Source organism: Marmota marmota, unplaced genomic scaffold, assembly GCF_001458135.2.
Source record: "Marmota marmota marmota unplaced genomic scaffold, marMar, whole genome shotgun sequence".
Classification (NCBI taxonomy): Eukaryota; Metazoa; Chordata; class Mammalia; order Rodentia; family Sciuridae; genus Marmota; species Marmota marmota.
Window position 1 is genome coordinate 11,131,418 of NW_025999968.1, and position 23,417 is coordinate 11,154,834.

Below are 23,417 nucleotides of genomic sequence, written 5' to 3' on the forward strand. Positions count from 1 at the left end.
AAGCAAAGAAATAATAAAAGCAAAAGCAGGATGGTGGTTCCATCTTGGGAAAGTTGGTGCTCTCTGACAGGGGGAGGGACTCAGAATAGTGGTATATTCTAGCTCCTACGTGTTGGGTAATGGATTCATGTGACACCATTCCTCTTTAGAATTATACATATGTGACACATATTTTTTCAAAAATTTCAAAAAGTCAGTGCAGATGATCTCAGAATGGAAGAAATAAGACGCCTTTACAAGAAAGCACAGACACTCACCAGGGGTGTGTGTGCACATGTGTACAGGGTTTAAGGTGTTGCTTAAACACTAGAAACATAAAATTTTTGATTCATTATTTTTAGAACACTTTCAAACTGTAAGTCAAGAAAAGTATTTGAAACAAATATGACACAAAAAAAGAGTTACCATAGTTTGTCAAGAGTCTATACAAATGAGAAGAAAGGCATTTCAACTCAATATAAATTCTGAAAAAATGTATGAAATAATTTCAGGAAAAATCGACTAAGAAAGATATGAAAGAGACTTGAACTTCAATAGTAAACAAAGAAAGAGTATTTAGGACAACTCTCCTTTTTAGCTATAATATTGGTAGAGATTGAAAAACTTCTCAATGCTAGCAGGAGTTAGTGGAGTGGGCATCAACATTGCTAAGGACAGCCTTTCTGAAGCATTTTAGAGGGAGAATTCAGTAGCTGTAACTAAGCCCCGACTTCTTAGCCAATAAGGTCCTGGAAACTTCTTCAAAAAGAATCATTAGAAACCAAAAGATATTGACAACTGCATTATCTTTAATAGCAAAAATTAAATGCTGAACAATAGGAGAATAGTTAAATAAAGTACATCCTCAATGGAAATTATGCAACCATAGCAGTGATTTTTCAAAAGCTATTCATTGACATGGGAAAATGTGGACATGCTAGGTAAAAATCATGATACGGAACTGTTTGTAATGCAGTTTTTGATCTATAAAATATATGTATATACCCACACAGAAAAAATCTCACAGAAGTTGTTGAAAAGTTTAAATAGTAGCCACTATATTTTGAGCTCTTATGTAGCTTTTAGTTTCTTCTTCATCCCTTTCCATAGTTTCTATAGGCGATTTTCTCATTAATCATAACACATTAATACTTTTTGAAATAATAGAAAGTATCTACAATAGAGAGGCAGATGTTTCCTGTATGTAACATGGCTGAGTCATAAAGGGTCCATTCTAGGGTGTCCAACTGTTCCAGTTTGCCTAGAATTCTCCCAGTTTCAGCAAAGAAAGTCTCGTGTCCAGGCAAAGCTTTCCACCCTGGGAAAACCAGGTCAGTTGGTCATCCTATGATTGGCATGAGAGTCTCATCAGAGTGCAAAGATTTTCTTTAAATTGCAGCCATAATCTTGATAATTCCTTCAGTCTCCCTGGAGAGATGTCTGCTGCAACCTTGCAGATTTCGGAAGATTTCTGGATAAGTCACATCTTAAGAGCTTGTTGAAAACAGAGCAGATTGCATAAATACTAAATAGGCTGATTTAGCTACATTATACAAGCTTTGAATGTTGCATGCACTCAAATAGGTCAGGGAATAAGAACTCGCTCATGTCTTAGGGAAGAGGAGCTTATTTATCTCTCATTTCGTTCTTTGTGCTACATATATTCTTTCCTTTTGCAGACTGGGAGTGGCAGGTGTATCATGATCCTGGAGAAAAACTGGGCAGGTTAGGGCTAAAGCCATAGGAAAGAATAAAGATTCAGGTGAGAACTGCCTTTACCTACAATACCTTTCTTACACAACAAGGACAAATCCTCTCCAATGCTAAATCTCAAGGAAGTTCCTCTACATCTTTGTTTAGGAAAACAATCTGAAATTATATTAGGACTAGGATACTGGGTATGATAACAGGAATCTCTGTGTCACAGAGAAACGCAGTATGTGGCAGATGAGGGGGTGTCAGGGAGTCAGAACGCCTACCTGGGAAGCAAGCATTTTTCACTTCCCAGCTGTTTGAGTACCTTGGGACAGTCACTGAGCCACTCTCTGTGCCTCCGTTTCCTCATGGATAGAATGGGGGTGTGATAGCACCTACCTCATAGCCTTGTGAGGATTCCATCTGTTAGGAGGTAGTGAGAGCTGGGAGCAGCACTTGTAAGTGGGTGCACAAGAGTTTGATCAGGGAGTGCTCCCAAGTTCAGTCACACGAGCAGTGAAGAGAGGGAAGCAGAACTGAGCAGAATAAGAGGCTGAGCTGTGGTCAAGTCTTGACAAAGCCTCATTGGGATGCTCCAAAATGTCCAGAGTTAAGGCAACAGGTGGGCCTCCATACCCCTGCAATAATGTGTAAGCGGGTCACCTGGAGAATGCAGAGGGACCCTCCAGTGAGGCAGCCATGAGAATCATTACGAGTTCTCTTCCTGCAGACCCAGGATTGGGATCTAAAAGCCAACTTTGCATTTGTGCCCAGGCTACTCTTCCCACAGACTTCTCCCAGTCCACAGCAGAGCCAAAACGAATACACAGGCACACCCCTTCTCGGGAGATGGGGGACTGATCTGATAGCAGATTTTGTCTGGAGAAATCCTGATGGCCTTGCTGAACCTTCCTTAGACTTCTCAGTGGTGCAGAACGTTTCCTCCCAGGCTTCTCTTCCTTTCTTCTTTACTCACCACAAGCCTTCTCTGGTTTCCTGAATATTGGTGGTGAACACCATAATGTGCCACTCCCATTCCTATTTAGGAACAAATATGAAAGTTTGCTTTTTTTGTTTAATCCCCTTTAATTGTATTATTTTATTAAGCTTTATGTGCTTCCAAAACCAAAACTGAAAAAGAATAAACAAACAAAAATTAGGATACTCAGATTTCAAGTGCCCATCCAGAAAGGCAAAAAAACAGGGTAAAGATATTGTTGTAGAGGAAAGGAGACTAAAGAAACCTGGAAACCCACTGGTTCGGGAAGAAAAGTAAATCTAGCCAATATGGCAAAACACTAACAATTAACTGTTGATCTAGATCAAGACTATTGTATTAATTTTTGAGTTGTTCTGTGAGTTTCGAAAGTTTTCAAAATATAGATTTAGGGGAAAGTAAGAAATGGCTCCTTGTGAAGTGTCCAAGTCTTTGGTTCTTATCTGTCTGCAAACATATTAAGACATAGAGACAACCAACAGGTCCTGAAGGGAAGTCCATAAGTCAAGCACTAAACCTGAGCCCCAATTTCTTAAAAGTAAAGCGGAAAGTAGCAGAGGGAGATCTCTGGGGTTTTATATATTATTCGCTTCCAGTGAATTCTAGACACAGAATTAAAAATATGACTGTGAGCCCTTGGACAGAAAGCAATGATCACTAAGAGACAACATATGTTCATTAAGAATAGGTCATGCAAAATACACCTCTTTATTCCCCCTAGTTGGGAACATCAAAGACATAGTGCAATCTAATTACACAGTGTTTGGAAAATATGATTCTATTGGCTTTATGATTAGAATGAAAAAATATAGCTGTTATTAACTGAGAACCTCTTCTGCTCTACTCCTTCTTTTGTTCCTTTGTTCATCCATCCATTCAGTGAGTATCAATCCTTCATCTAGCACTGTGCTAGGAAACCCCAAAACCCCATTAAAATTAAGGAAAACAGTAATGTCAACTTAGACCTATAGAAAATTTATAAAGACATTTCCAAAGTGTGGCCTAGGACCAAAAGCAGCAGAATCACATATGGTACTTGTTAAAAATGCACATTTCTGGAATCACATCCCAAACTTACTGAATCAAAATTTCAGGAAATGGGACTTGGGATCTGAACAAATGTTCTAGGTAATTCTTTGGCACACTCAAGTTTTAAGATGTCTGTAATTCTCTGTTCTCCTAAAATTATAAACATCTTAATCACGAATTAGGGAAATCCCAATATAAACTTGGCCTATCAAACTTATAAATGAAGGAAAGTTGGAGATAAAACTGATAAGCCATATTAAAGAATCAAACTTGAATTAAAAGACCTTGGAAAGGAGAATTATGGAATGAAATTAACAATATACAACTTAATAAGGTTAAATGTTAAATTTTGCATCTAAGTTCAAAGAATCAACTACTTAAATACAAGGTAATAAAGTCCTAGATTGACAGCAGTTCACTTGAAAAAGATTTAAAGTTCAATGAGAGTCAAAAATGGGATATTATTTTTTTAAAAAATATTCAAATTTAAGGATGCATTAATAGAAATTGAAATTAGGGAAGGGGTGCAAGGTTGTTCCCGCCACTTTCTGCATTGGCAAAGCACATCTATTTTTAAATATTTAAACACCTATTCTCTGATTTGGATGTTGAATTTTTCCCGAGGTCTATGTGGTCATGGCTTGGTCTCCAGGGTAGAGCTACTGGGAAATGGGAGGTGGGGCCTAGTGGAATATCTCTAGGTCATTGGGGGTATAACCTCAAAGGGGATTGTGGGAATCCAGTTTCTGCCTTTCTCTTTTTGCTTCCTGGCTCATGAGGTGAGAGTTCTGTTCCACTATACGCTCTTGCCGTGATGTGCCACCCTTGCCAAAGACCCAAATCAATGACAATAGTCTTGGACCAGAAAATTAAAAAACCATGAGGCAAAATAAACCTCTTCTTTTTACAAATTAATTACCCCCAAGTATTTTGCTATAGTGACAAAGAGATGACAAACATAATTTATTCTTTAAAGACATTGTCAAACTAGAATGTGTCTTAAAAAAAAAGTGACTAGGTAGTTTAGTATCTTATAGCCACCTAATGAGGAATAGACTGTCTTTCCTAGCAAAGTGAAGACTCATGAGTAATGATAACAACTTTATGGCTATTGTATTAGGAAAGAAATTGACTTTTTTTTTCTATATGGCCCCACAGGAAATACCTGAGAACATTGGAGCAGCTATAGGAACACTACTTTGGGTTTAATGTAAGAAATAATTATCTAAAAATTGGAGAGCTCTCTGTAGAAGTACACTGTTTCCCTGAGTTCCAGCAGTAGGTTAGAGAAATTGCAGAGAGGATTCCAATCAATCAATTCATCAGCCAACCAAGAGAGATGTTATGGTTGGAATGTTTGCATCCCTTCCAAAATTCACATTGAAACTTAATGGCTGTGTGTGAAGAAAAACACTGGACTGTTTTCCCCTCTACTCTCACTTCACAGTCAGCACAGAGGATTTCTATGACCTCAAAAGGTGTAGGAGTTTCTCTCTAACAGCAAGCAAGCAATCAGTTCTGCAGCAGTGGACACCAGCAGGTCATCCTCTAATCCAATTTAATTCTGTCATTATCTACTTGGAAATAGCATCATATCCCACAGATTGGGGGCTCAATCCCCAACACCATCCCCTCGTTTTGGATGCCAGTCATAAGCCCTTGATTGTTTTATCTGCGCTTCTGACCAACTCAGGTCACCCACCCCTCCCTCTTCAGCTTTAATTTGCTTGTGGGGCCCAAAGAACCCAGGGAAGCACTGTCTTACCTTCACAGGTTTATTATAAGGGATATTACAAGGATACAGACGAAGATGTGCATATGGAGAGGTGTGGGGAAGGGACGCTGGGCTTCTATGTCCTCTCCACATGCAGCACACTCCAACAACCTCCACGTGTTCAGCCAACCATAAGTTCTCCAAATCCTGTATTTTGGGGGTTTCAAGGAGACTTTATTCCATAGGCATGATTACTAATACACTGGAAAGGGAAGGGAAGCACGGCAAGGCCTGTTGATTCATGAGGGCAGAGCCTTGCTTCACTTGAGAGGATGCAGCAACAAGGTACCATCTCAAAAGCAGAGACTAGACCCTTAGCAGATGCCAAACCTGCCAGTGCCTTTATCTTGAACTTCCAGCCTCCAGAACTGTGAGAAATAAATTTCTGTTCTTTATAAGTAACCTAGTCTCAGGTATTTTATTATAGTAACACTCAGATGAGAGGACTAAGATGAGAGCTTTTCTATGAGCCAATAGGGATGGTAGGCTAGGAATGAGTCTGTTTAATTCAATCATTTGTATCTGAAATACAAAACATTTTTTAAAGGGGGGAAAAAAAAACGAATGAAAGGACACCTGCATTACATAGGATATGCCCTCAAATAGAGATTCCATCATTTAAAATTCTATAAAACATTATTTAGAATTTTTATTTCAATGCAAAGCCTTCATATCTTCATCTGGTTTTATCAGTTATTCATCCTTCTGGAAGAATCAGACCCCAGTGTGTTTTAAAGAAAACAAGAATCAGAATTCCCAAGGCCTACTTCCAATGTTCAGAGGAAACCTGGACACAGTGAATCCACAAGCTGTCATGACCTTAATCTTTGAAGTCTGCTACTCCATCTACAGGACAGCCTACCTTACCAGAAATGGACAGTGAACTGAAGCACATGTAGGCTGGCGGGCGCTCTCTGGAACAGCTTGGCAAAAAGTCTTTATCGAAGTAAGGATAACGGTGATTAACTGTAGTAATCAGTTCCCCTCTATTGGGGCGGTTTACATTTAATTCACAAATTGGTTTGGGCATTTAGAAGCTGGATTAGAAACAAAAGATACTCAGTTGGCCATAGAAGTTACGAGAGGGCATTAGATATACTGAAATTAGTGGGCAAAAGCTATAAGAAAGCAAAACCAAAGGAAATTTAGAGGGTGGAAAAGATACTTGGCTGGTGGGCATAAAAACTGTGGGAGCAGATGTACAGACCCTTGTCAGAGTTGCCTGAGGCAGAGGATGAAGTTCTCTGCTGGTAGGGGGATGTCAAAATAACTCCTTGCTAGAGCCACCTTGGATGTTTAAGCTAACTCTGTTCTTTGAACAGTATTTTAGTCTCTCACATTACCTGCTGTGCAGATCTTGAGATTGCCCTTATTTCTATGTGGATCCTATACAATATTCATCCTACTTTTCCACTTAGTTGAGGAAGCAAAAAGAATGTTTACTACCAGCAGTCTGGGACATAGCCCAGGCAGCTTATTATAAGCTCAATATTTCTTTGCAATCTCACGTAGTTTTGATCCTTAAATTTCGTGAGAAATTTGTATTCTCCTCCTTAAAAGATCTGTACTAGTTTTTATGCAAAAATAATGCTTAATCCATTGATTAAAATGAACAATTTAAGGGAATAAATGACATCGTTTGTTTCAGTTGCTTTTCATAACTTTTGGCCAACTGCCAGGTAATGCCTTGAGATGTGGCTCCATAGTTTGAGAGACATGGTCTTACAATATGCTTGTATTCACGGGATGTATCTGAGTGAATGTTCCCTGAAGATTTAAACAATGGCAATGGTTTTAGAGGAGAGAGCGAGAGCGAGAGCGAGAGAGAGAGAGAGAGAGAGAGAGAGAATATCAGGTTCCAATATATCATCTGAATTAAAAGTCAGAACACATCATTCTAGATATGTCAAGTATTTGTTAGTTCATGATAAAATTAAATACTTGCTACAGAACAATCGAATTTAATGTTCAAACCCAAATATGTTTATATATATATATATATATATATATATATACACACACACACATACATTTCCTATCTTCCTGCATATTAAAAGTAATTATACCTTTATTTTCTTACATTAGTACCAAATGCCCCCCCATTGTTTATTGTAAGCCTGAAGGAACTTCTTTCACATAAACCTCACTAAAGAAATAATAGGGAAAAAAAAAACAGAAAGCAGAGAACAAGGGCAATACAAAGAAAATCAAGGATGAGGATTCAACTGAAACTTGATCAAGAGTTCTGTGTGGAGGAATTGTTTCCATTCGGTTTTACTTAAAAATTAATTATGTCAAGAATTAAGTGTTTTTATATACTGAAGTGTCATTGGTAGTTATTAAATGCTATTATTTATTAAAACCCTAATAGAATTCGATGTTAAATTAAGTATCGACATCCAATAAATTAAATTTAAATAATTAAGTCTAATATTAATGGTTAGGAATTTCAGGAGAGGCAGAAGTCCACTGTGAAACCCACTTTTTATAAAAAGTTGTACATATGTATAATAAATATTTTAAAAGACTATGATTTTCCAGCTCACCATTTTAGACCACGGCTAACATCTACTTTCCTTAGAAACTGGTTTGTGCTTCCCAGATGCCATTACAACAAGTGAAAGTTATAGAGGACCATTAATGACTATGCACATCAGTTTATTCAAAAGCCTTTACTGGCCAGTGGTCTGCCCCAGGCACAATGATGAAAGAAGACCAAGACACACCCTGCCCTTCAGGATACCACAGCAGGGAGAGAGTCAGGGATTGGAAACACCTGTCTGAGGGCAGCACCATACATCAAGGGGGAAATGTGTCCAAGACATGAGTCAGGAGGCTTGGAAGATTCTCATAGACACAGTGACCTAGGAGGGCTCCAGGCAGAAGTACTCAGTGTGTGCCAAGGAGAAAAGCAGCATGATATGTTGGAGGTAGACCTATCACCTCAGGATGACTGGGAGAGGTGGCGGGAAGTGAATTGTAGAGCAAGAAAAGAAATGGTATCGGGATTAAATTCATCTTCTCTTCTCTCCACATGACCTTAGCTGAATGATCTGACCTCAAGAAGTCTTGGTCTCCTCATCTATGAAGTTTCTTTCTAAAGTTATTATAAAAATGGAATGAGATAAAATAGTTGAAGATTATGGACAAGGACCTGGCCCCCAGCACTCAATATAGACCAGGTGTTCGTGGAGCTTGGCACGGTTAGGTAAGTAAGGGGGATCACAGGCCTGTGATCTTACAGGACTCCTCAAATCCACTACCATAGAAATGTCTATAAACTTGGAGCACAGCAAAGAGAAGTCTGAGAGGGGGTGTGCCTTATGTGAGTGAGTAGGAGAGAGAAAGAGACCTAGACCTAGATTTGGGACTGCTAGTGTTTTTCCTCCACTCCTTGGAAATCCACTGTAGTTTGGCAAATGAACCTTCCTATATGAGTGGTTTCTGCTGTAGTGAAATACAAATGCTCTTAATAAAAGTCCTTATGCTAGTCCAGTTGAATATCTTCCTGGTTTTTGATAGGACAGGCACCTTGAATTCAAATCTCACTGTACTCAAAAACATAACAACATAATAAATTGTTTGCCCAGAATCACTGGGGATTGACAGGTACAAATTAAGACTGATTCAGATATATTATGTTGGCAAAAAAAAAAAAAAAAGTACCATGAGCAATGAGACAGCATGTGATGTGACTTTTCAACATGGCGAATGACACTTGGCAAAGTTCCAAAAAGAGCACAGTACAGTGCTCCTTTGATTCACCAGGGACTTATGTTCCGGCAGAATGCAGTTTTTATTAAAACTGTGCAATGCATGCTTTGTGTTCCTATGTGACATGAGTTAGGTGTTGGGCTCAGACAGTTATAACCAGGTTTGCACCTACATGAAAGTCTGGCAGTGCATTCAAACCTCATGCTGGAGGCAGAATCATTCTTTGTTAGTGGATTCAACCAGGCATAGCAGGACATCTAGCATCTTTGGTCTCATCCACCCCATGTCAGAGCTGTCCTCCCAACAGTGACCAAGCACAATGCCCCCAGCATTTCCAAACTTCCCCAGGGGGGCAATACCTTTCCTGCCGAGAACCACTGGTCTGCCTGACCCACTCTGCTCCTCCCTTCCCTTCTCCATTTGTACAGTCCCCTTTCCCTCCACAGGTGCTTCCCAGGCTCTTTCCCTCCTGGTGCTCCAGGAGGGACCTGAACTTTGTTCAGCCCAGGCCCTTGGAAAGCAGAGCCTGTTTACAGAGCAGGAATGTCTCTTGATCACCTTAGTACCCCTCAGGAATCATGCAATTGGAAACTGAGTAAATGTTCAACAAGGCTGAGAAATCCATGACTTTAAAAAATAAAATAAAATAAAAAGAACAACTCTGAGACGATGTAGATTGAAGATATTGTCATCCATAAAAATGGGATCTTTTCTGAAATATCTACTTCACCCTGAAGATAATATGAGAAAATGGACTTTGGGTAATCTCCTTTTTCTTCTTTATAACTTCATGTGTTTCTGCACAGACTCTAGTCTTTTATTCAATTGTTCAATACCAATTGTGTGCCAGGCTCTAAGCTATACTTTCCTTTGACAAATTCACAATGTATCATGGGAAACAGCAAAGTACAAAACTTGGTGTATTTAAATGTGACATATGCCTCCCTGGTGGTACCAAGGGAAGGAGCAATTAATTCTGACTAGGGTATTTTCAGAAGATGGGATCCATACCTTCCACATATTATGATGCAGAGGTTCCTGTTTTCAGGCTCTCATAAAAAGGCAATAATAAAGAAATATGTGATAAGTCTTTCAAAATAACCGAAGGCAAGCATTTCCTCAAATGTTTACCGTTACAGGTGTAATTTCTGTTGACAGTGGAGTGACTCAGAACATTTCCTGCAGACCTGAGATCAACAGCTAAAACTGACCTTGCAAATAAATGAGATAGCACTATCTTAGTTCTCTTCTCAAATAAGTGATTTGAAATTAATATCATTGTTTGGCACTTGTGCCCTGAGAAAATTTACCAGTAAAACCTCAATTCAAATAGTACATAAACTAGATTTTAAATATATCTGTTCTTTAAGGGTGGGCTGTGAAGATGGTGGTAAAAATCTCAGAACCTAAATACATTTGACATGTCCAATACTTAAGAATGACAACATGGGCTGGAGTTGTGGCTCAGTAGTTGAGCACTTGCCTAGAATATGTGCGGCCCTGGGTTCAATTCTCAGCACCATAAATAAATAAATAAATAAATAAATAAATAAATAAATAAAATAAAGGTCCATCAATATCTAAAAAATATTTTTTAAAAATAATGACAACATATCTGTCCATGCCTTCTCTGTCCCAGAGTATTCCATGGCTTCTGGCATGACCGAGTCATGTCACGAACATTTGTTGAAGGAATTCATGCACATATACATAAATGAAATGATCTGTTTCCATTTGTTTTGAGCTTCAGATTTTTATTAAAATGAGTAAGCTTTAAGAAAGCAGAAAATATTAAAGAGAGGTTTGCTCTTCCCATCCTAAAGTGAATGCTGTCTTTGAGACACCGAGGACTCAAGGTCAGGGAACACTGTGACCTCCCAAACCTAGCACAAAGGTGGCCTTTTCTTCTATTTCTCTTTTTTCCTTCTCTTCACTGGTTTTATGAGCTAGTGCCAGCTGAGTATAGATGGTGCACGCTTTGCACTTGAATGAAACACTCCCTGCCCTCAGTTCTGGGAGCTCCACTCTGCTGCCTCCATCTGCTGCTTCTGATAAATGCTCATATTTTAAATATATTACGATAAGCACACTCCCAATGTGACTTGCCGGCCCTATCCAACAAACAACCCCCCTGGCACAGAGCCACTGCTTGGATGGAAAGAGTTTGGGCAGAGAGAAGACTCAGTTCCCAGTGAGGACAGATAAGAGGGAAGAGGGAGGAAATTGCCTGGAGAAGCGACTGTAGGCAAAGACCCTGGCTGTTTCCTACGGGTATATGGAAGCTCTCTGGATGTACACAGGCTCAGGGAATCTCTGAAGAGGGTGACATGTCTGAAGCAAGGAGCAGAAGTAAAGCATAAGTAGCTTCGCTTTTCTTTGAAAAACGAGTTGAACATTCTTAGCCTGGTCAACTGACAACCCTCCATTATGAATAACCTCCAGGAAACTAAGATACGCAGGAATTGGCCTCTAGCCCTCGAAGCCTCCTAGGGCACATATACCATTTACGCCACTCTTCCAAGTGCCCCTGCTGCTTTCAGCTGGCAGTTGCTTCTTCCCTCGCAGTGTTTCTTCCTTCGAGCAACTGATCTCTAGCCAGCATAGTCACCAACTGCATTGGGAAAGATGGAGTAATGTGGTGTGGAAGGTCTCCCTAAAGAATGTGGTCACAGCAGAAGCTGCCTGGGGTAGATGTTATTGGCTCTCAGTTGTGGGATCATAGATTATTAGAGCTGGTAGGGAAGTTAGGGAACATCTAATCCAATTTTCTTTATCCTAAAGGCATCTTAAATTCTCCCATTCCAGCCTGATCCCCTTCTCCCTGCCCATCTTCCTTCTTGCTTGTCCTCATTTCCATAGCAGCTAAGTGCATTTCTCTAGTCACTCAGGGTCAAAGTGGAGTTATACTTGACTCTGTGGTTTCTCATACCCCACATTTGGTCTGACAGTAAATCTTACCCACACTTCCTTCAAAACACAGCCAGTCACCTTCATTCTTGTCACCTTCATTGTTAAATCTCATCCAAGCCAACTTTGTCTCTCCTCTGGATCATTGCAGTGGTTTGAGAGCCAATGTGGGCCAAGCCTGACTGGCCACCTGTTTGGGTAAATGAAATTTTATTGGAACACAGCCATGCTCATGGGTTGACCTTGCCTGTGGCTGCTTTGGTACTACAGGAGAATAGTCAGGATGTTGCAGCAGAGCACTCTGAGCCTGAACAAAACATTTACCAACTCCGGTTCTTTACAGAAAAAAAAAATTTTGTCAACCTGTAACAGAGCCTATTGTAAGCTGGATGACATCATCGCCCTGCTCAAAACCCTCTCCCTCAAGGTGAAAGTTAAAGTCTATAAGGTCCCTGTATGAACCCTGTATGGCTGCTCTGATCTCACTATCTGCTCTTCTCTCCCTTATTCACTCTGATGCAGTCACATGGACCACACACCACCTCCTGATCTTCTCAAATAAACTAGGCCTTCCCCTGAGGCAGGGCCTTGCGTTTTCTGTCCTCTGTGCCTGAAAGAACCTCTTCATTGACATCTGTCTGCCTTGCTCACTCTTCACTCACTGATTACTGCCACCTTCTAGGGAACCTTTGCTGACCATGATTTACTTATTTATTCATTTGGCACTAGGTATTGAACCCAGGGGTGTTTTACCACTAAGCTACATCCCCAGCCCCTTTTTTTACTTTTTATTTTGAGACAAAGTCTCCCTAAATCACCTAGACTGCCCTCAATTTGTGAGCCTCCTGCCTCTGCCTCTGCCTCTCAAGTTGCTAGGGTTATAGGCCTGCGCCACTGTACCCAGATTCTGACCACTTTATTTCAAATGGCAGCCTCTGGTTGCTTTATTTTTCTCCATAGCATCTATCACCATTGAACATACTACATTCTCATCTTTTTGTGTCTTTTGCATCTTTCCCTCTCACACTAAAATGCAAGCTCCACAAAAGCAGAGGTTTTGCCAGGTTTATTTTCCTGATACACCTGCAGTGCCTGGGCATTTCCTAGATGTTTCATAAATGAACAAGTTTCAGGAAGCAGTGGTGCCACAGCACAGGTGGAACACATCCAGGTCTTACAGCGGTTCCTGCAAACAGGTCTCTCAGAGAGTCAAAAGGAACTCCAGGCATTAACTACCTGCGGACTTGTGAAGGCATTTTATTTTCCATCTCTCCTCTTCCCTTTTTTCGTCTTACTTCTTACCTTGTAACCAGTGGCTCACGCCACGCCTTGAGTCTGTAGCTATAGTTTCTATAGTATTTCAAAACTTATCCTTCCCTCTTCCACCTGTCATTATTAAAACATATCTCCCTGGTTCTATTACCCAAAGACCCTGGCACATTCTCTTCTAAGCTGATAAACTCATTAAAGTCCAGATATTAATGAATAATAATGTCTCTACCTCCTGGAAAATAATTTGCATTTAAACAACTTTTAGTGCCTGAATGCAAAGAAGTAAGTGATGTGGGAATCCCCAGCAGACTCGAGGTCTGGGCAGCTGGAGTAGCCATGGAGAGGTCCCTGAAGGAAAATCAAATCACAGCCCATGGGTAGCTGTCCATTCTGCCTTTACGGGGTGAGTCCAGCCATGTATATTCCCCCAGAGCATGCATGCACACAGCGAGGCAGGGTGCCAATTAGAGGCACTGAGAACATCTTAACTTGCATAGAAATAAGCCTGTCATTTGTGATATATGTATGCACTTACATATATTACTATCGATTCCTTCCCTTAGTGCTTTGATAGCTTTTCATCTAGCTTACAGTTCCGCTGGCTCAAAGCACTTCTTGGGGAAGAAAAAGGAAGCCAAACAGGCATAGGTCTCAACCCTCAAAGAGGAAAGACTGGTTGGGTTGGGGAGCAGATGATTGGAGTACCCATCGTAAGTGTACTCCTTTCTGGGACCATAACACAGTTCAGAATACCATGAGCATTCTGAAAGTGGCGAGGAGGAAAATATTGAGAAGTGCAACTTTTTCACTAAAAAGAGGACAAAAAAATAATAATAATTCCTGAGTCACAGGCTGTGCTGTGCAAGGAAACCAGTGGACTTCATCAAGCAATCCAGTGCCCTCAGACAAAATTAAGAGAATCACCCAAACAAGTGAAAAACAGGAATTTAGCCATTAGCAAGTCTGACGGATTTATCAACAGCACCCCTGTTCCATCTCCAGAGGAGGCAGCTGCACTCATGCATGCCTGTGTACCGAATGTTGCTGACCTTTTCAGGACAGAACAGGTTAGGCTGAGCACTTTGCCTAGTTTATAAAAACCCGCTGCAGGAGGTCTAGACCCTGTGGTTGTCAAAACTGAACAAAATTTCTTTTGAATTATGATAGAGTACGACTTCTCTCTCCCCTAGTCTACACATGGCCACAGAGGCCCCTCTGAATTTGCCACCTGGTGGAACAGGTATTGATCCACCATTCCTCTAGGGGATCCCTGGTTTTGTTTACTTCATTCTCTGGACAGAGACACTATTGTGTAACCATGTGGAAACTTTCTACATTTTATCAAAACGACATCTAATAAATTGAAACTTGCAAGAGATGAGCTCACCTTTCAGATATTAAGGGTTTTTGTTATTGTGGTTGTTGTTACTTTCTTGTGGTGCTGAGGATTTCACCCAGATACTAAGTATCTTGATGGACATACAAAATAGACATTTCATAAACTACAGTGAAACCACTGCTCAAACTGTTTCTAAACTCATGTAGAGCCAAAGAGTTCAAGGCCATGAGGAAGTGCATGTTGGCCTCTGTCAGAAAGAGGTGCAATATGTGGTCTTTTATCATGAGATGCTGGAGATGCTGCTGTCCACAAAAAGGACTTCACTAATAGCTGTCATGCCTGTGTCTCCTGGGTGCTGCCACCACCCAAATGGCACTTGTGACTTGCAACTAATACAAAGCACCCAGTAGGCCAGGAGATAACTGGGATTTCAAGATATTCTGCACCTTAGTACAAGTGGATATCTCTTGTTAAAGCAAAGAAGATAGGGGAGCTAATGATATTTTACCAGGATGGATGCCCTTGAAGGCAGGCTACCTACCTCCTGAGGTCAGACCACAAGCCAGCAGCTCTCACACTTCAGTATAAGAATCACCTGGATGACTCATCAACACAGAGACTGCCAGACCAAAACCCAAGAGTCTGTTTAGGAATTGGTGCCAGGGTCCATGAATGCACATTTCTAATAAGTTCCCAGGTGCTATAGTTGCTGTGGAGCCAGGTACCAGTCCTTGAAAACCACCCTCTGGGCTTAGGGTGTGTCAAACTGCTTTCTTCCCTCCTACCCTTCTGTTTCAGGGAACGGTGGGAGAGGAAGGAAGGTGGGAGTGGCAGCTTCTGCAGCAACAGTCATCCTCTGTGGTATCAAGACCCAGCTGCCATTTAAGAGAAGTAAGTGAGGTTAAAGGGATGAGGAACCAGGCAACCTTTCTCCCAATTCCAAATATGTAGTTCAATCTCATGTGGCAGTGCGATGCCAGCTTGTCCACTTCGCTTTCAAAGTCCAGTTGCTGAGAGTTTGCCTGCATAGCCCACAACCCAGCCATCAGACAAGAGGTAAAGTCAACTGCAGATGTACACAGAGAACCTGCGGAACATCAATGAACGAGCTTCACAAGGCACAGTCTCTCCAGCTGCTTTGCACAAGTGACCATAGCAGGCCAGGGAAGGGGACGCTAGAGAGACCTGGTGGAGACAGAGAACAAAGTCTTCTCAGCGCACGTTCTTGGCTGCTGCTGGTAGGGCCTCATCTGAAACGGGAGGTGAGGCTGCCAGTCCCAAATGCAGACAGTTGTGCTGCAGCTAACTTCAAAGAACACCCATGCCTCTTTACCCTAGAAAACTTGCCCCTCTAAGGACACAAAAAGCAGCCTTTAAAGTTCTATTTTTTCGACACCTAGGCCCAAAGAGGAGCAATAGTCCAGTAAAATGCTGGGACTGAGAACACCAGAGACTGCGGAGTGGTTTTGGTCAACTTGAGGTGGCTGCTGTGGCTGCTGGGAATGTCTCTGAAGAGCTGGACTGTGGTTACATATTGTGCCTGGTGTCATCAGGAGAGATGACACGTTCATTTTTTTTCTCGATACATTTCCTCTGCAGGTCATCTGGGGCTCTCTTCATCCTCACTCCAGGACCCAGACTGAGAGAACAGCTACTCTCTGGGCTTTGCTCACTGTGGTGGCAGAGGGAAACTGCATGAGAGAGTGACAAACTGCATGGAAAGACCCAGAGCTTTTGTCTAGAAGTAACATGTCACTGACTATCATGAGTTGAATAGTATCCCCCAAATTCCTGTCCACCCAGAACATCACAATGTGATTTTGCCGGGAAATAGGGCCTTAACAGGGAGTTATGGATCTCGAGATGATATCATACCTAAATCCAGTGACTGGTGTGCCTCTATGAAGAAGAGAGGACATAGAGACAGACAGGCTGACCCTGTGCAGACAGAGGAAGACTGGAGTGAGGCAGATCAAGTTGGGAGCACCAAGCTTGCCAGCATCCAGCAGAGGTGAGACAGAAGGCAGGGAGGATTCTTTCCAAGTCCTCAGAGGAAACATGGCCCTGTTGACACCTCCAGCCTCTGCAACTCTGAGAGAATAATCTTCTCCTGGTTTAAGCCTCTCACTTATGGTAATTTGTTTAGGCAGCTTTACACATGGATCAAAGCAAGACACATTGTCACATGCAGTCTCTAATGGTGTAGGGACAGTCCTGCAGGGCTGGATGGTCTCCTTCAGATCTGCTCTCCATCCTCCCATCTCTGCTCTGGACCTACAAAGCTAATCTTCAAGAACTGCATAAACATATCCCTTTTCCCTGTGGCTTCTGGTTGAAATTAGCCAGTGATAGGAGTTGAGGGAGGGGTGGAGAGTGAAGCCCATGTTCCTACCTGGCCACCTTCCTCCTGACAGGCCAGTAGTGACTGTGTCCTGCTCTGGAGGCCATGGCTCCTGCTAGGCAGCTCCTCCTGCAGTTTCCTCTGTTCCTCAGGCTTTTGGCAAGTGTATTTCCTGTGCCACTCCACATTGAATGTGCAACAGCTGTTGCAGCTAAGGTGCTTCGTTATTCCTTGTTGGTTTCCCATGACCCCACCCACAACCCTGTCAGCAGTCCCTTTTTCAATCTCTCCTCAGTAACTTCACTGAAGCATGCAATCTGATGTCTGCTGGACCCAGCCAACACACAAATCATGCACGTAGGAGAAGATCAGATCTGTGAGTGACAGTGGTGTCCTGTCTCAACTGAGAAGCAGCACTAGCACAACAGTGGGAAATGCAGCCAGAGCAGCAGATCACAGGATTGCTTGCTTGCCCTCTTCCTTGTCTCTTGAAGAGGAGAAGCATGTGCTCTGGAGCAAAGTTCAAACCCCAGCTCCACCATTTTTTTTTTCTTGTGATATAAACCTCCCTGAATCTCAGTTTGTTCTCATATAATATGGATATAAAAGTGCTTTCCTCATCAGGCTGTTGTGAGGATTACAGGGGATAAATATGAAAAGCAACTAACTGTGGTAGGTACAATAATGTCCCCTGAAGATTTCCAAGACCTAATCCCCAGGAACATGAGAGGATGTTTGTACATGGCAAAAGAGACTGTGTGTATGTAATTATGATCACAGACCTTACAAGAGGGGGATTATCCCGGATGACCAAGTGGGCCCCATCCAATCACTTGAGCACTTAAGAGGAGAAGAAGGCAGAGGAGTTGGTCCCAGAGGTTAGAGACATGACAGAAGAGGGGAGGCAGAGACGACCTGACATCCTCAGGATTTATTGTGCCACTGCAAGTTTGAGATGTTCTGAGACTACACACAATGACCAAAAGGCCTCTAGATGCTAAGGGAGAAACCTCCACCCCTACCCCAAGACAGTAGCCAGCAAGGAAACGGAGATCTCAGCCCCCCAAACACTGAGTTCTGCCAACCACCTGGATGAACTGGAAGTGGAGTCTCCCTTGGGGTCTCTAGAAGGGAGAGAAGCCCAGCCAATACCTTGACTTCAGCCTCTGAGACAACAGAGAAACCAGTTGAGCCCACTGGATTCTGACCTATGGAACTGTGAGATAATAAGTGCATATTGTTTTAAGCCTCTGCGTTTGTAGTAATATGTACAGCATCAATGGAAGATAAACCAAGATGCACAGTGAGGTTCTGGTGCACAGCATATACCCACCACATGTATGGTATACCCTTAAGGAGGAGAGTTACACAAGATACACAGGGGCCTTCCCAGGATCCCAAATATTACATGCTCTCAAAGAAATGTGCCCACTGTGATTTTACAACTAGATTCTAGGCTAGCTTTCTCCAGTGCTTTCAAGCTGCCCTGAATATGGGCTCCCTACATGAGCAGCCCCAGCAGTATCAGCAGGGGGGAGAGCAGGAAACACATTCATCTCCCAGGCCAAGGCAAAAGCATCCTGTTACTCATCAGACAGGTGGAGAGAAATTCAAGGCAGATCAGCTTGCCACCTTCATAGCAGGATCTCCCTTACCTAGGTCCTCAGTCCTATCACCCTCCTTACCCAGAACCAGTTTCTGCTTCTAATATTTGCCCCTAATTGAAGCACAGGCTGGGAAGATCATTTCCCACAGCTGGGAGCCTCCCTTTCATTTCCCTAGGCCAAATCCAACTCTACAACCCCACTTCAGAATCTTCCTGATGCCTGACCATCCAAACCCAGTTCCTGCCCCAAGCACAGGCCCTCATTGCTCCACCACTTTATTTGGTGACTGGGGCTCCTATCCTTCTACAATTGGGTTAACATGAAATAACCCCAGAACACTGGGCTCTGAGCCAGATGTCACAGACGGGGTCCCTTAGTGTTCACTCATAAATACGCAGAAAAGCAATTGAGTAAAGGGCTCCCTGACTCCCAGGCACAGATATATGTGTGCCTACTTGAACCAGAATCATTCATACTTCCCAACTCGACATGCACCTTCAATGCTACTGACCAGCAACTGGGGATTCTTTTGGTCACAATTTTCACTGCCATTCAAAAAATACTCTTCTAAGATGATTATAATATTAAGGGCTAAGATTTATTGTGTGTTTACTGGATGTCAGGTACTGCTCTAACCTGTAAATGTGTGAACTCAAAGTTTTAAGGCAACGTAAAGGGTTAATTTCTACTATTGTTATCATTTCTGCTTTACAAAAGAGGAAATGAGAACTCAGAACATTCAACAACTTGTCCAAAATTAACAGGTAGTAAGTGACTTGAGCTGTAATTCAAACTGAGGCTGGAGTGACTCTGCACTACAACCCAGGCTGTGATTTCTCTTGATTGTTTAGACACTTAGTCCTACACCAGCACTGTGTTACTCCTTGGAGGTTCTGAGGGTTAATTTTAGCTGCTGATGTGATTGGATTAAAGGATGCCTAGAAAGCTGGTTATTATCTCTGGGTGTGTCTGTGAAGATGTTTTCAGAGGAGTTTGACATGTGAGTCCGGGGACTAAATGGGCATCATCCTACCAACTGGGAGCCCAGGTACAGGAAAATGTAGAGGAAAGCTAAAATCAATCAATCTCTTTCCTCCTCCTCCCCTCTCTCGGGAGCTGGGACATACTTCTCCTGCATCCGAACTCCAGATTGTTTGGCCTTTGGCTCATGGGAACCCCTAGGTTCTCAGGTCTTTAGTCTCCAACTGGGAGTTGCATGACTGGCTTCTCAGACCTTCAGACAGCCATGCTAACAGCTTGCCGGTTCCTCCTGCTGGCATATGGCTTACAATGATATTTCTCAGCCTCCATGATCACTTGAATCAATTCCCCTAATAAATCCCATCTCATCTATCTATACCATTCTTTTTTCCCTATCTATCCATCTGTCTATCATTGGCCTTATATATCTAAGGGTTTCATATTCACAGATTCAACCAACCTTGGATGGAAAATATTCAGAAGAAATTGTGTCTATACTGAACATGTACAGACTTATTTCCTGTCACTAAACAAAAAAGTATAACAACTTTTTACCTTGCTACTTACATTGTATTAGGCATTATAATCAATCTAAAGATGATCTAAAGTACATATGAAGATGTATATAAGTTACAAGCAAACACTACACTATTTTGTATAAGGAACTTGAGCATTCACAGATTTTGGTATCCACAGGAGTCCTGGAACCAACCTTGTACAAATATATCTACAGATATTTACCGATATCTATATAGATCTGTAGATATATTCTATCTGTTCCATCTCTGTAGAGTATTCTAACCAATACAGAAATACAAATACATCCAGGACAAATTTCATTTTTTCTTAGCTAATGTGATATAAGAGGCAGATACGTAGAAACAAATATCTATTGACACCTTTTATTAGCAGCCTGAACAAAGTGTCATGCACAGGTCATTAGACCCCCAAAGCAGGATTCAAAAAGGCTTTTAGGAGAAAGCGGTGTTTGAATTCTTTGGGTTGAGGAGAAAAGAACATTTGAAATCAAGGGAACAGCATGACTGCAGCTCAAGGCCGGAAAGTGGAGTAGACCAGGTGCAGAATAATCCACTTTGCTAGTGCAGCACCTGACCACAGAAAGAAGTCAGCTTGAATCACAATGGTCAGAAGGGTACTTTGCCAAAAACTTATGGGAAATACTGTGCCTAGCTTTGAGAGGTTTATTTACTCACTCGTTCATCATTTTAATGACTGTTGTTTTTTTGTTTGTTTGTTTGTTTGTTTTGTTTGGAGCACCTATATGCCTGATAATAGGGCCAGCAGTGAAAAAGACTCATGGGCTCTCCTTTCATTCAGGAAGGATTAAAAAGGGAAACAGCCGCATAAACCAATCACTTTAACATGGTAACTGATATGGGCCAAACAAGACTAAAACACGGTGAAGGGGCACCTAACTTACACTGGCATTATCTTGAGCTTTGGTCTACTGCACGATCTTTTGATGCAGGTCCACTTTCGCAGAAAGATTCATCAGGCCCCGCACAAAGCACAAGCCACTGGACAGCTCTCCAACATGGGGTGAGAAGTATTGTTGAATGAAAATGCACAAAAAGGATACAATCATGTCCATAATTTTTTAGACAATATCATACCAATACCTACTGTGTTGCAGGAAGTAGATGTAGTTTTAGAGGGTAAATAAAGGTAGTTATATGATTGAGACAGAATGTGGGGGGGAGGAGAATTGGTCATAAACTTACAAAGGAGATTGTGGTTGTTTCAGTAACCCTGGAGTCAGGTAGATTCAATACAACTATAGCCCCCTCCCTTAGCTTGTGACCAAGCCTCACTTTTGACATCTATAAGTTGTTAATAGTGATTGTGTAGGAGCTATAAATCTTTTCAACCTTAAAGGGAAAGCTATAACAACTTTGATGGCAGCAAGAAAGAGAGTGCACGTGTGCAAGAGCAGTATCACATATAACCCTGGGCAAAGAGCACATGATGGTTCTCTCCCTTTGTTTATTCATCTCTAACTTGGTGATCATAATACTATTCTAGTTCATAATAAGAATATTATGGAGATTGATTTAGGTAATCCAATTAATGTGTACTACCTATGTTCAAAATGTCCTAATATGCATTATCCCCTCTCCTTCTACCCAATAAACCCCTTACATTATGTAAGTTAAGCTCAAAGTTCAAATACAAATGCCTGGAAAAATTAAAAGAGAAACTTCAAAAGAGGTTAGGTACTGAAGAAATGAGCTCAACGTTATCTCAGAGAAAAAAATCAAACCTAGGCAGGTTTCTGTGAAATGTCACTCCTGGAATAGGCCACCTTTGTCCCCCCACCACCAATATGTCCCAAGAGCAGAGGCAATCACCCAGATGACCTCTCATTCACCTGATTTAAAACTATTCCATTTTCTGCACAAAAAGACTTTAGGCACATAGCCTTAATAGCTTCCAGTATAAAACAGAGCATCACTGAATCGATACCTCTGAAGGTTGGGGACAGTCTTTTCCAGTCATTCTTCAGCTTTAGGGGGGTTGTTCGGTTCCAGGGACAGCTGACAGCCTTATTTAGCCAACCAGCTGCTCTGTGATACACAATGTCCCTAATACTCAAAGTCTGGTGGTTGATTCTTTTGTATCCATATAAGCAGCAGTTGGAGGAGAATCGATCAGTTCCTTTGATAGCCTCAGGGTGTCAACGCTGCCATTCAAATCATTACCAACATAATTATTAACCATTGTTTTAGTGAGATGTCTGTGAGACAATTGTTTTTCTTTCTTTTTCAATCATTAAAAAAACAATCAAATTTCACTAGAGAAATGTTTGCCTCGAGTCACATAGCACATTTATTAACACCCTTCTGTTTGCCCAGTTCATTGTAAAGCCTTGGAAGAGGGAATTCTTAAAGTGCTGTCTCTGGTGTTAAAGAATTAGTAGTGCTATGGGGAAGAGGTACACACACACACACACACACACACACACAGAGGAAAAAAGTTATATAGTATACTACACATTGCTATAGAGACAGGGACAGTGGCAATTTTGTTTCCTGAATTTTATTACAGTGACAATGGGGTGTTTGGAAGGATACACCCAGAGTAGAGTTGGAGAAATGGGATGTTGTGGTGGAAAATTGCTTTCTTTTCCAGCAGGTAAGAGAAAAACAACCCAGGGAGTGGACAGGATATGCACCCATTAGAGCAGCCACCAGTGCCTGACTCTTTGACANCGCAGCGCAGGAGGCTCCGGGGAGAGGGTGGCCTGGGCGCGGGATGCTCGGGCCCTGTGCGCCCGGAGTGCGGACGTGGGAGGGCCCTGCGGGTAATCGGGCGCCCCCTTCCTTTCCTCCTTTCTTTCTCTTCCCCCGGGTGACAGCGGGCTCATCTCCTTCACCCCGTTTGCACCTCCAAATGCACATACCGAGGAAAACTGGAAAACGCACAACTCGTGCAATCGCGAACTATAAAGAAAGGGCGCGACCAGAGGCGAGGGGTGGCAGCTGCCAAGGACCCTCTTCTTTCGCACCCTCTCCCTTCCTACTTGCGTTTGGGGTTTAAGGAGGGAGAGTGGGAGGGCCCAGGCCTCTTGTGATGGAAGTGCGCATTTTGGTGAAGTCGACCAGAAGGGGTTTTGCCCTACTGCATGAGCATCGGAGCGAATGGAGATGAAAAGGACGCAGTTAAGTTTCATTTCCGACCCAGCATTTATCAGAAGAATCTTGTGACCGCTTTTTTGTTGTTGTTTTTAATCCAAAAATAAGCTTCCTTGAAACTCTTTTCTC

General features: G+C 42.0%; 1 long non-coding RNA gene across 1 annotated transcript; it reads right to left on the bottom strand.

The window, feature by feature from the left end:
• Positions 1-766: 766 nt before the first annotated feature.
• Positions 767-22,858, bottom strand: LOC125616899. The gene is made up of 5 exons (XR_007347676.1): positions 17,099-22,858; positions 15,248-16,378; positions 12,147-12,285; positions 2,074-2,712; positions 767-1,473 (listed from the first exon to the last, which is right to left on the bottom strand). It is a non-coding gene; the product is annotated as an uncharacterized LOC125616899 (long non-coding RNA).
• Between the last annotated feature and the right edge of the window lie 559 nt (positions 22,859-23,417).